This window comes from Drosophila yakuba, chromosome 2L (genome assembly GCF_016746365.2).
Source record: "Drosophila yakuba strain Tai18E2 chromosome 2L, Prin_Dyak_Tai18E2_2.1, whole genome shotgun sequence".
Lineage (NCBI taxonomy): Eukaryota > Metazoa > Arthropoda > Insecta > Diptera > Drosophilidae > Drosophila > Drosophila yakuba.
In genome coordinates, this window is record NC_052527.2 from 12473412 (window position 1) to 12486174 (window position 12763).

A 12763-nucleotide genomic window follows, 5' to 3' on the forward strand; every position below is an offset into this window, starting at 1 on the left:
ATGAAGCAAACGAAACCAAAGGAAAGCACTTCAATACAAACCGAATTGAACTCTCGCCAGTCGTTCACCCACCCGGCGTATGGGTAATTTGTCTCAATTAATTGAGAATACGCAATGGTTCGCATTTATATATGCAACAGTTATGAAGAGCTGCAAAACAAAACAAAAAGAACAAATAGTAACTGAAAGCAGGAAAAAGCAGATGGGAATCCCAACTGAAAACTGTGCAACGCAGCACGACATCGTCGCTTTTCATATTGAGTTTTCCCCCGCCTGACCTTTGCGCTTTTCACTTTCCTTTTGCAAACATCTTTTAAAGTGCAGTTCCGATGGGACCGCAATCCGAGCTGCGATGCATCTTTACGACTTGTTCGGGCAGCCAGAAATTCGCTATTAAGTGGCCGACACTTGAGTGCCATTTCGGGCACCATTTATTACAGTGGGCACCCGCTGGCAGGAACCATGCCAATCACGAACAGATAAGCTGCTGATTGGAGTGCAGCTAATCGGAAGGTGGCTCGATTAGAGATATCTGTGAGAGACGAAAGTCTTATGACTAAAAGTAAGGGACATACTAGTAGTGACAGCTTATCGGGAATTTCCAAATATTTTTAGATCCAACTGACAGTTGCGTTCGGTGCTCACCTTTCAGTTATTACCCGGCCATTGTTAGCTGTCATTTGGCCAAAGTAATTTCCATTAGCAATTCACACTTCCAATTTGGAATGACAACAAGCGAGTGGTGTACTCAACTCTTTACGCACATGAAATGGCGGGGGTTTCGGGGAAATCGCCCATTCATAAAGCATTTCCATTTCCCCCGCAATTCAAATTTGATTTTCATTTGACGCTCAATTTGATGTACGTACGATTAAGTTTTATTATTTCGACTTTTATGTGGCGCAGTAACAACCGAACTAGCTGCTGCTGTTCCCTAATTACGAGCAATTTGTATTCACTTAGCATATGGGCACAATGGGCACGCAGATTAGATTCTTTATAGAGTGGGGTACGGAATCAGAGCTGAATCGTTTCCACTTTTTTGTGGGTGGACATCTCAATGCAAAAATTCTTGTCATCCGCACGGATGTTTGACTACATGCCCACTGTGCGTGCCAGCGCAAAACGGCAACAGCAACAGAAACAACTCAAATCTGAACAATAAAAAAAATATGTGATATATATCTATAGATATGGGCGCACATACAGTCGTACATGTCTCGCAAGCCAACGTGAGCGTCATATTAATTTATGAGCACCAAAAATATGCCAAAAAGCGAGACAAAAAATTGAGTAAGTGCAAAAAAAGATCAAAAAAGCAAAGAAATTGAATTAAAAAAAAATATATTGAGAGAGGCAACGACAACGAGTCGTCATCGTAAATTTGTGCACCAAGCCAGTCTAAATGTATCTGGCGAATGCGAGAACGCGTATCTGTAAGTCTGAGCTCAACGCCTCGTCGCCATTTCTGGCAAGTTGCAAGTTACGCATTTCGATTGTTGAAATGTTCGTATTTTTCGTATTTTTCGTATTGCGTTTTTGTGTCACTGCCCACAGAAATCAACATTTGAAATATCAAAACTTCAGCTCGATTTGGATTTGAAATGGCAGCGCGGAGTTTTGCGCTCAAGTGGGCGTTTTATCGGAATGTGGCAGCAACTTTCAGAAAATGCAGCGCACTTGGGCTTTCGATTCGTCTAAATTAAGTTAGCGATACAATCGCTTTCCAAATAATGTCCGGGATTTAATGAAACTAGAGCAAGCTATCTAGACACTTTTAGATAAACACACACAGACGGCCAAGTAATATACAAATAAGTACAGAGCGCTCGAGGCGAAATTTACCAACATAAGGCTATGGAAAATAGGGTGAATATCATTCACTGTGATTTAACCATTGAGTGTTAGACAGATAAGTGCTGAAACCATATTGATACTTTAATAAAGATGATATGTATAAAGAAAACTTTTCATACTTAAATATAAGACAGTTTTTTAATAAATGTCCCACAAGTTACACTACCATAAATAGTTACGATTTTGACATTGTTATTTAAAATAAACGAGTTTTTTATTTGTTCAAAAATGTAGGAATGATTATAATAAGTACATGTCATTGTTAAAATGAGAACATTTTTATACTTACGATAGAACAGGTTGGTTTGTGATATTCCAATTCGAGGCTGCCCAGCGTTGTTTTCCTTTCGCCTTTTTTAAGCAATTCCTAGCAGTAGACGGCGCTACTTTTAATCTAATCTTGAGCAAATAAATGGCATCATACACCAGCACACAGACGAGTGCGAGCATATAGATATGTATATAATATATTCGGCCTAAGATATGATTGTTTGTTGTGGGCGTCGGTGAGTAGTTTTGCTGTTTTGCTGCACGGATTTCGAACTGCGGGCGTTGAAAGTATTAAACTTACTTTGCGGCTGCTGGTGACTGATTGAATTTTAATTGAGAATAATCGCAAATTGATGGTATCTGCAGATAAAGACATATGGGTTTAATTACGAACATGGAACCTTTGACATTCGGCGTAGTTGGATATCGAATACCATGTTTGTTTGCTGTGCAAATACGAAGAAGCTATAATAAATTCAGCAATAGTTGGCCCTGAATGTAATTTCACCGCCCACCGGATTTGTATCGAGCCGGTTAAGCCGTGACTGTGGCTCTGGGTCCTTCAGTCATTTTACCACATTTCAATTTCCGTTTTTTGTTTTACGGCTGAAAGCATCAATTTTCGTTTTATTGATTTCGATTTTTACTGTCAACAACAAACAACGGCTGTGGCAGCCAACGAAAGTGGAATTGGAAATGCAAATGGCAGACGACGAATTACAACAACAGCAGCAGCAGTACACTCGAACAGAGGGCAAAACAAGAAGCACACACACTCGAATGGAAAACTTTTTGTTAAACAAAAAGAAATTTACGAATAAACCCAATTAACGCCTTGGGGTTTTCGGTTTCGAACCGCGCTATGATGCGTGTGGTTCTGGTCCATGCTGAAAAACCAATTTTCGCCTGCGTTTTTCTTAACAAACCGAACGGTTCACCTCATTTCCTTGCCACTTTTCTTTCGGTTTAGTTACATTTGCATTTTTATTTGCATTTTCATTTCATTTTGTTTGCTGCGCATTTTCACCAGAACACCAGAACAGTAACGGAAACGCTTGCCTCCCGACCTTCCTATGGTTTGTTTTGCCTTTTCATTCGGCGAGCGCGACCTTACCGCCCCCTGAAAACCGCCCACCCACAAAAGCGGGCACCCTGTCGCGTTTGATATACCGCCCCCCCCCCTTTGGGGTGGGAGGGGGGTGATACTTTTGGGGCAGATTAGCGCAGCTGCCAAGCGCCAGCAGCGACGCCTGCCATTGTTGTAGGAATATGCAAATTTCGGATGTGCTTATTATCCGGCTATGGCCATTAGATGGCATCTGAAGCTGATAAATTGCAGTCAAACGGAGATAGCTGTTGCCTGGAAAATCCTGGAAAAATCACAAGGAAATGGAGAATTTTCGGGTCCTCAAGCGGATACTTCTTTGCATCTCGATCAATAGCGTGGATCCAAAGCTTCTCCCATTTTTCGGTGGCCATTTATTGTTCGATTTTATGGATGAGCTTATAATTTTCGCTAGCACTGCTGGGCGCACTTATCAAACGCCATGTGGCGGCCCATAAAATGTGGTAGCAATAAATAATTGCAACATTATTATTTATGCGAGGCATATGCCAGCGGAAAAAGCGAGCAGTGGGGAAAGCATCTCAAACCGCAAAATGAGTTCCCAAACCGTACAAAATGTAGCAGGTATTGGATTAATATTTTTCAACAAACTATATTATTTTTAAATTTTTTATTAAATAAAGAGGAAATTAATATACATATAAGTGCATATTAAATATTATACTGATTATTTTATATTATACTTTATTGATTTTATTTAATACATTTTTAGTTGCATGTTTAAAAGAACAATTTAAGTATTTCATTTAAGCTTTCATTTTAACCTTTAAACGTCTTATCAATTTCGTTTCTTCCGCGCAATTGTATAATGTTTCAAGGATATAGACCCACAATCAAACACAAAAGGGATAACAACGGTCGACTGGTCAAGGATTCAAAGGCGTGTCCTTTGGCTGGTAGCTGTGAGTGACAGGCAGGCTAACTGGCAAAAAGGCATCAATGATGAGGCCACATTACGCATACGCCCCGTGTTGCCAGGCGAAGCGTATTGAAACGCCATTTTCGCACTTTACAGTGCAATCGCTTTAGAATAATTGACTTAATTAAGTATGCGCCAATGGCGGGACTCTCCATTCCTAGCGGATGCTCGCCCATTGATTTATCGCCTCTCGAATGCCACGCCCACACGCCCCAACGCCCCCACGCCGCCCACGCACATTGGGAATGCCATTATTCATCCGGACACCTCCATGCCCACCTGTGCGTGAATCGAATAAAACTGCAGGCGGCCAAAGTTCAGCTTTCGCTTCATTTGTTAGCCAAGTTCTCGGCTCGGAAAATTTAAGCAGCTGCGGATGCGGATGTGGAAGTGGATGCAGAATCCGAAGTCGAAAACGAAATCGAAGACCATTGGAGCGGAAAGCAAGCCTCCCACAAGGCTACAGAAAAGCGCAGGCCAAGGCAGCTTAACTCGAGCCACCCACTCAACCCACTCAACCCACTCAATCCACTCAATCCACTCAGCCATTCCGTTCCAGAGGCTTTTCAAGCCTGAATAGTAATCGAGTGGGCCACCCAACGCCACCGAATTTCTCGAAGGGATCGCCTCTGTTAGCCCAGCTAGCTGGCAGGCTAGCAACTTTCGACTGGTCTATGTGTAATTAGCAAACTTTAGCCAGTTTTATTCCGAACACGGCGGAAAGTTATTAAAATTCGCCCATAATGTTGGCAAAGTTCGAGCATATTGATTAAGGACCACGAATGAATGGGTTTAATCTGAAAACTAATTTCCACAGCTCTTGAGTACGGGAAGAGGTAAAGTGTATCGAATTAATAAACCTTGACAGGCACTAGTTAAAAACAAGAGAGAACGCTGTAGTCGAGTTTCTCGACTATCTGATACCCGTTACTCAGCGGGGTGCTCCGCAACAAAAACTGTTCGGGGTGCGGGGTGCGGCGTCCGGGGTGCGGGGTGCGGCGTCCGGCGTCCGGGGTGCGGGGTGCGGCGTCCGGGGTGCGGGGTCCGGCGTGCGGGGTCCGGGGTGCGGGGTGCTGGGTGTGTGGTGCAGGGTGCGGGGTGCGGTTCATATAATTCAATACATGTTTTTTGGCAAAACGATAGAAATTTACAAGACCAATACAAAAATGAAAAAATATCAAAACATTTTTCAAAAGTGTGGGCGTGGCAGTTTTGGGCGGTTTGTGGGCGTTAGAGTGGGCGTGGCAACATGAATTGACAAACTTGCGCTGCTTCTATGTCTCTGGAGTCTGTATGCTTAATCTCAACTTTCTAGCTTTTGTAGTTCCTGAGATCTCGACATACGGACAGACAGACGGACAGACAGACGGACAGACGGACGGACAGACGGACATGGCCAGATCGACTCGGCTATTGATCCTGATCAAGAATATATATACTTTATATGGTCGGAAACGCTTCCTTCTGCCTGTTACATACTTTTCAACGAATCTAGTATACCCTTTTACTCTACGAGTAACGGGTATAATTAACAATTTATGTAAGGGAACGTACACTCATTTTAAAGTACTCCCATAAAGTGAAGGCAAGTAAAACTTTCTTGACAGAATATCTATTAATAATCGTGTGAACTTTTAAATAAGCTACATGCGTAAATGTTGTGATTAACTGATTTTAATCACACATCAAATGTATATATAATATATACAGTACAATCTATAAATAGAACATTCACAAAAATAAATAAATATTAAAAAATCCGTTTTTATACATGTTTACAATCGGATGATTATTAGCTTTGCCAAGCTGAAAGAGAAATCGTAAACAAACCGAAACCAAATTTCTAGCCATACATTTCGCACTAGAATGTCTGATTAGCAGGCTCTCCACATATCATTAGATGCTGGTGTATTTATAATTTCATCTATTTCTAAGTGCTTCTTTTTTCCCCCCGATTATTTCCATTATTTTCTACGCATATTTTGATGCCATTGACGCGCTTGGAGTGGCATGTTATTATTATTATTGAGTTGAGCTTCCTTTTTGTTGCTGCTGTCTCTGCTATTGACGCTGTCAATTTTAGTGGCTCTCATGCGGTTCAATGGGTTTAAGTCCTCTGACGTATGCAAATGCAATCGAAGGACGCTACTTGGGTATGCAGTTTAATGCAGAATGATGAGCAAACTATTCCAAACATCCAAAGCAATTTAAAGCCACGCGCCATCACATTGCCAATCAGTCAAAAGTCGATTGTGTTCGGCTTCATCGGTCGGCTAATTAACAACGGACATTCGGAACATGTTTCCCCCGGCTATCGCTGGAGTGCCATGAGCTCATCCGCCCGAGATTCCCAAACGCCCAAACGCCCGAAGTGAAGACGCATTCCGAGGTAACACAAATCCGAGTTGCTCAATTAAATCGAAGCAGCAAAGCCGAGCAAATCAAATTAGGGGCAAACACGTTTACTGTTTCCTCTATTCCCCGCTCCGTAATTCAATGGAGCGATCTCGATGCCCGCGGCATTTGGTGGCCACAGCCAACGGGACGGGGTGTTACTTCACTGAAAACAAGAAAAGCACTCATACGCCGTGTGTGCCGGGCTTTTATCTCAATTTGCGAAATACGCAGATACAATTAGATATTGTGAGCCCACAGATATCCGGAGAATGTGTGGGCCTATCGCCGCATTCAGTCGCGTGTTAACATCGCTTCTAATTAAGCACGCTATCGCAGCTTGACGAAAATCTTCAATTTTTTGTTTTTGGGTACTTCATATCCACGAGGTTAATAGACCGCACATCAGTTCTATACACTCGAAATTCTCGATTCCCACAGGTTGACCACAGTTCACCTTCTTGACTTGATTGACCTTTTGATTGGGCGAAAGCAATGGCAAATTATCCGCCTAGCCTGTCATATTCTATCATTAAAATCGATCCAAGACCCGTCCCAAATCGTTTGGACTCCTCGGCTGTTGGCCCGACGGAGAGTAAACAATTGTAAATTGCTCTACGACTTTTGTCTGCTTTCGCTTCGCTTGTTGCTATTGCTTTCGGCCACATTCCTTAATTACTCGATCATTGCCTACCTGGTAATTTTCCCCCCTCTCCCCTCGCTTCACTCGACTGCGAAAATAATTATTTGCATTTACATTAACGTCGAGCATGATTCGGCACTTTGCTGAGCCCACAAAACTCTGATGGCCTGTGTCCGCAGATAAGACCTGTTAACTAAATTGGAATCGAGGGATGGATTGAAATTTCACCATTGATTGATAGCTGGTCAGGGTCATTTTAGAGCAGAGAACTTACAGATAAAAACCGCAGTCACTTAATGAAAATAATTGAAACAAAGTGAAACAAAGTGTAATGGAATTGAAATATCAAAACGTATGAAAACATGCCCATCATTAACCGCAAAATGTCATTAGCAGAAAATACTATAATGCCATTTCATTCGCTAATATGTAAATGAATTAAATTTGATTTTATTATTTAATGGCACTCAAGAGGAGTGAAATATATGTATGTGCGGCATAACATAACAACCAAAAGCCAATGCCACAAATGCCGTAACACTTAATATAGCCCACACGAATTCACAAGTTTACCACTCTGCCCCTCGATTTTTGACTGACACGCCACCCCCGCGCTGAAATCGCGGCAAAATAAACACACGTGTGAGCATGAATTGAATGGCTGGCCAAGAGATGCGCTGCAGATACAGATACAGATACATATACAGACACTTATACGGATACAGATACACATATATGTTATAACGACACAACGGCACGGATACACACTGACGGTTGAGATGTTTCCCACAGATACAGATAGATGAAGGAAAATCAACGCGAAATTGACGTAATTGTCACAAATTTTGACTGCTGTTTTGGTTTCGGGGGGAAATGTGGGCAGTTTTGAGATGCCAACGGAAGGGCTGTTATGACAGAAAAATCCCCCCCACCATATGAGCTGCAAATATTATTGTGGGGCTCAGAAATCTTGGTCAATTTAAGGAAGGGTTCTCTTTCCCAAATTATACACCTTTTCTCGCTCAGCGCACGCGCAGTGCCATCAAAATATTTCGGCTAAGTGATTGAATAGCCAACTGACAGACTGGCAACAAGTTTTGCTCATCAATTAATAGCCATTCGCCGAACAAAAACAAGCTGGCATTTTACTTGAAACAAATTTACACATTAATTATCAAATCTCTACGACGCAAGCTCGAATTTAGAGTTCTGAAAATATATTTTTATGTGCTCTCTAATTATTGCTTAAAATACAGCTCGTATAATTTAGCACCTTATATAGAATGAAAGCCCTCACCCATTATTACGTAAAACTAACTGAAGCGAGCTTGCCCTTAGAAAATCGCTATTATTAAATATATGAATTACTAACAACAATGTAAGTTAATTCAATTCGATCAAAGTATAGCCCGATCAAATGAAATTGAATCAACGGTGCAATTGAAATAGAATGTATAATTTAAAATAAATTATCATACTAATTTCCACGCGTGAGAATACTTGAAAGCATATTTTGCCTCCATTACCAGGCGCCCCACTGACTTGCTGGGTATACAATAGTTTATTCTCCATTGTTCATTGTTTGTTTGGCCCCTCGTCTTCTAATTTGTTAATAACGTTTGGTCAATAAAATTCCAGTTTATGGAACTGATAATACAATTATGTGGAACTGGTCGAAATAAACGATTTCAAGTATGTGTGTATATATAAACATTCAGTATATAAGTCCCTGATCTTTTTATAATGTTTTTTGTTTCAGTAAATGTTGGATTAAAACTTTTTAATTTATTTCTGTGTCCTCAACATTTTGTGGCCTCTCCATCTTTATACGCCTTGCCATTTTATATAAATAAATAATAATGCTTTGAAAAAATATTCTAGACAAAATATGCGGTTGATTTTATATTTTTCTTAGATATACCGAAAGTATTTTAAGCTGATTTTCTCGACTTTTATTTAGCATTTTATGGGTAATTTTATGTGTGTATACATATGCTGTACGTGAGTGTCTGGACTCATCTGCTGGCTATTACTCACCGGGAATTAGCAGGGAACATCTATAATCGAAAGATACTCGATTCCCTATCTAGATCGAGGGACGATGGGAGCAACTTTCGCATTAACTGGAAAGTCACTTGGAATGAATTTGCATATCATTAAATTACTCATTTGTACTTATCAACTTCTCGACGGAGCTTTTGTTCATTTCTCGTGCTCCAGATCACAGCGCTTGTCCCGCCAACCTCTCATCCAATTACCAGTAAATTCACTGAAATAATTGCACACATTGCGAATGCGAGGGGTCTCGAGTCTGGACCGTCGCATTCGAATGGCTCGTAAAACTTGCGGCCACAAAAAGGTTTACGAACATCGAATGCATTCGCAGTCCCCTCGCTGCAAACTGGCTGGATGTAGGTTGATTTTCGGATGGGAGTTGGGTGGTGGGAGGTGGGTGGTGGTTGGTTCTGTCACTTTGTGTGCGCAGCCAGTCGGAAAATGAATTCAAAACTCGAGCTGACTCAGCTGCATCCAAATCGGGCCCAGACCGGCATTCAGAAACGAATTCGCCCGCCGCGAGCCGGAGAATCCGCTGGTGTTTATCAATATCCAATGCTAACAATGCCAATGTTAATAAATAATTAGAATTGCTCACCTGGTGCATGGGTACACTAAAAATTCGTAAATGTGGTTACCGATACAGTTCAATTAGCTAATGAAAAACATTTCAAAGGGAAACAATTAAAACATTGCACACCTTTAGAAGAGTTGTATAAGTTGTGTACATATGTTTTATTATTTTAATTTTTTAAATACAATAAAAAAATAACAAAATAAAACCAAATAAAGTCTCGTCTATAATACAAGGCCCCATTACGGCATACCCAAATGTTTTTGAGCCCCAATTTGGAGCCAAATTAATTGAAATTGGTGCGAGGGCAATAAAGATTTTTGTAAGTGCAGCGCCTGTGTTCTGCTGGGTGATGCAACACAGCAATTGCGGTGGAGCCAAAGTGAATTGTAACAATTATCCACTGCGAACGGGCAGCCATTTGGATCACTTTGGGGGGAGTTGCATATGTGTATGCATGGTTAATTTGAGAGTGAACCGCTAACGTAACAGGCCACAGATAACTCAATCTTTGCACACAGTCAGCCCCCCACTCACCCGCTTTCATTTTGCAAAGTTAGCTCCCCTTAAAAGTTGGCTTCTGAGTACAGCCAACAGACTGATGAATAGACTTTTAATTAACGCGTGCCAGTGTCCAACCTCTGTCACCATTTCTACTCTATTTCCCCGAGTGTTCTGCCTTCGGAATTTGTTTACACAGCTGCCAGCACTTTGCGATAATATATATACATTTATATATATGTATATACTAGTCCCTTATGCCCGATCGCCATTGGAATGCTGCGCTCGATTTATGGCAATTTTAAGTCTGCCCATCCGAAATTTAGTTTCGTGATTAATATAGAATTTAAGTCTCAGAAATGCACAGATAAATTATTCGCAGCATTTAATTTGTGCGGCGAAAATATTTGTCTAAATATTTTTAATAAATTATTCTGGTAAATGCATTTTGTGCTATCTTTGTCGAATTTAATCCGTGGTTTTCCACAGCACTATTAAACGTCAAGAAGTAGATTGGATTCCTTTGGTTCAAAGACCCAAGTGTCCTTGTCTCGTTTACGTACGTATTTTCTACTTATTTTCCAATTACCAGATCCAATAGCTTGCCACCTTTTCGCGTGGCCAGCACAAATGGCAACAAAGACAAAAACACGTTAGCACAATCCGGACCAGGCCACATGAATACGAGTATATACCTAGATTTACTTAACCACAAATGGTCGAAGAAATTGTTGTAAAGGAAACCCAGTTGGCTGTCCCTTTCTTTTTTCTTTGGCTCTAGAAAGGCAGGCCTGAAAAGCCATGAAAGGTGATATACAGTGAAACCCATTGAAAAGCACTTTGTGCATGAAGTTAAGCACTGCTCGTGCATTATTTAATAATAAATACGGCCATACGCGATATAGATATAATTATACTCTACCCATATAATTCGATGTCAAAGGTTTCGTTAATGATATTAGCATTTAAATGGAAACCGATGTAAACGCATTTTAAAACCGGTAGATTGGTCATAAATACACTCGAGAAGGTGAAAGAGTAACATATATAACTTGACTATAATTACACCATATAATACGCTAGATTATTCGGATTAAAAAGTTTATAAATCTATTTAAAATTAATTTAACCGGGAAAACCGACGATTCGCTAAAGCAAAAGCACTAAGCAAATAATTTTCTACGGAAATGCGGGTTATATCTGATTTAAACGCTATTCACATGACACCATTATGTAACTGAATTGAATTTATCAAAACCTTGCCATGCCACACACCTGTCTTCAACTCTTGCATCAAATTTAAGCCGAATTTCCGCCAACTATTCATCGCATTTTCCGGACCAGTTTCAGAGTCAGATTCGCATTCCCAGGGGGCTGTGAGCCGTCTATTTATAGGGAAAATTCCTCTTTGATGTCCCGTGCCGCACACAATGCCCGTGCCGATGTTCAGTTGGCCATGTCGGGAATTATTATTTTCCGTCACAGGCCTGCATAAAGGAAAATTCCCTGGCCCCGGGCACACTCGCACACTTGCACACACAAATCATAAAAGCTGCTTAGCTGTCCTTTCGTGCATGTCCTGGCCATCTTAAGGACAAACTTGGCGAAAGGAGCAGCCGCCGCAGAAGGCCCCATGGAGCCATGGAGCCATGGAGTCCAAGAGGCTAATGGGGAGTGTGGCCGAAAAAGTGTTGCTATAAATAACCTTAGACATGCGGAACGTCCACTTCGCAACTCCCCTTTGCCTTCATATAAATATGCATACAAGGTGTGGGTTTGCGACTGTTTGGGTTACGTGGCATGTACACACGCCAACTTTTGTCTGCAGCCAAAATCGAGGAAACAAAATATAGCAGTATTTTTTTATTTTTTTTTTTTTTTATGTATTTTCCCTTCGCTTTTGCCCTAAAATGTATAATATGGGGGCATATAAGCCAACGGCAAGTGTGCCATAGGTGTAGTACTAGTGCTGGAAAATCGGAAGCCAACGGAAAAACGAAACAAACCAACAAATTATGCAGAACTTTTTGACAGTCCCGCAGTCCTTTTCGGGCTTCTTATTTGCCGTTTCCTTTGTTCTTCCTGTCGGTTGAAAGTTTTCATTTTTGGTCCAAAACTTTGCCAATACGGAACAAGCAGAGCAACTTAAATTGATACGGATGAAAATTGCATGTGCGCATATATGGAAATTCAAAATATTTGCTCTTAGTTGCGCAAACCATAGTTAAATTTCAATACTTACTTGAAAACTTCTTAGGATTAAAATCTGAAGTCTTTTATAGAAGCGACGAAACATATGATTTTGAACGTAGTCCCATAATTTAACACACGAACATGCAGTATAAATATCCTTCAACAGCATCTGGAATTCAAGGACTTTGTTTTGACAAGTCCTCTGGCAATGGAGAGGAACAATAATAAAGA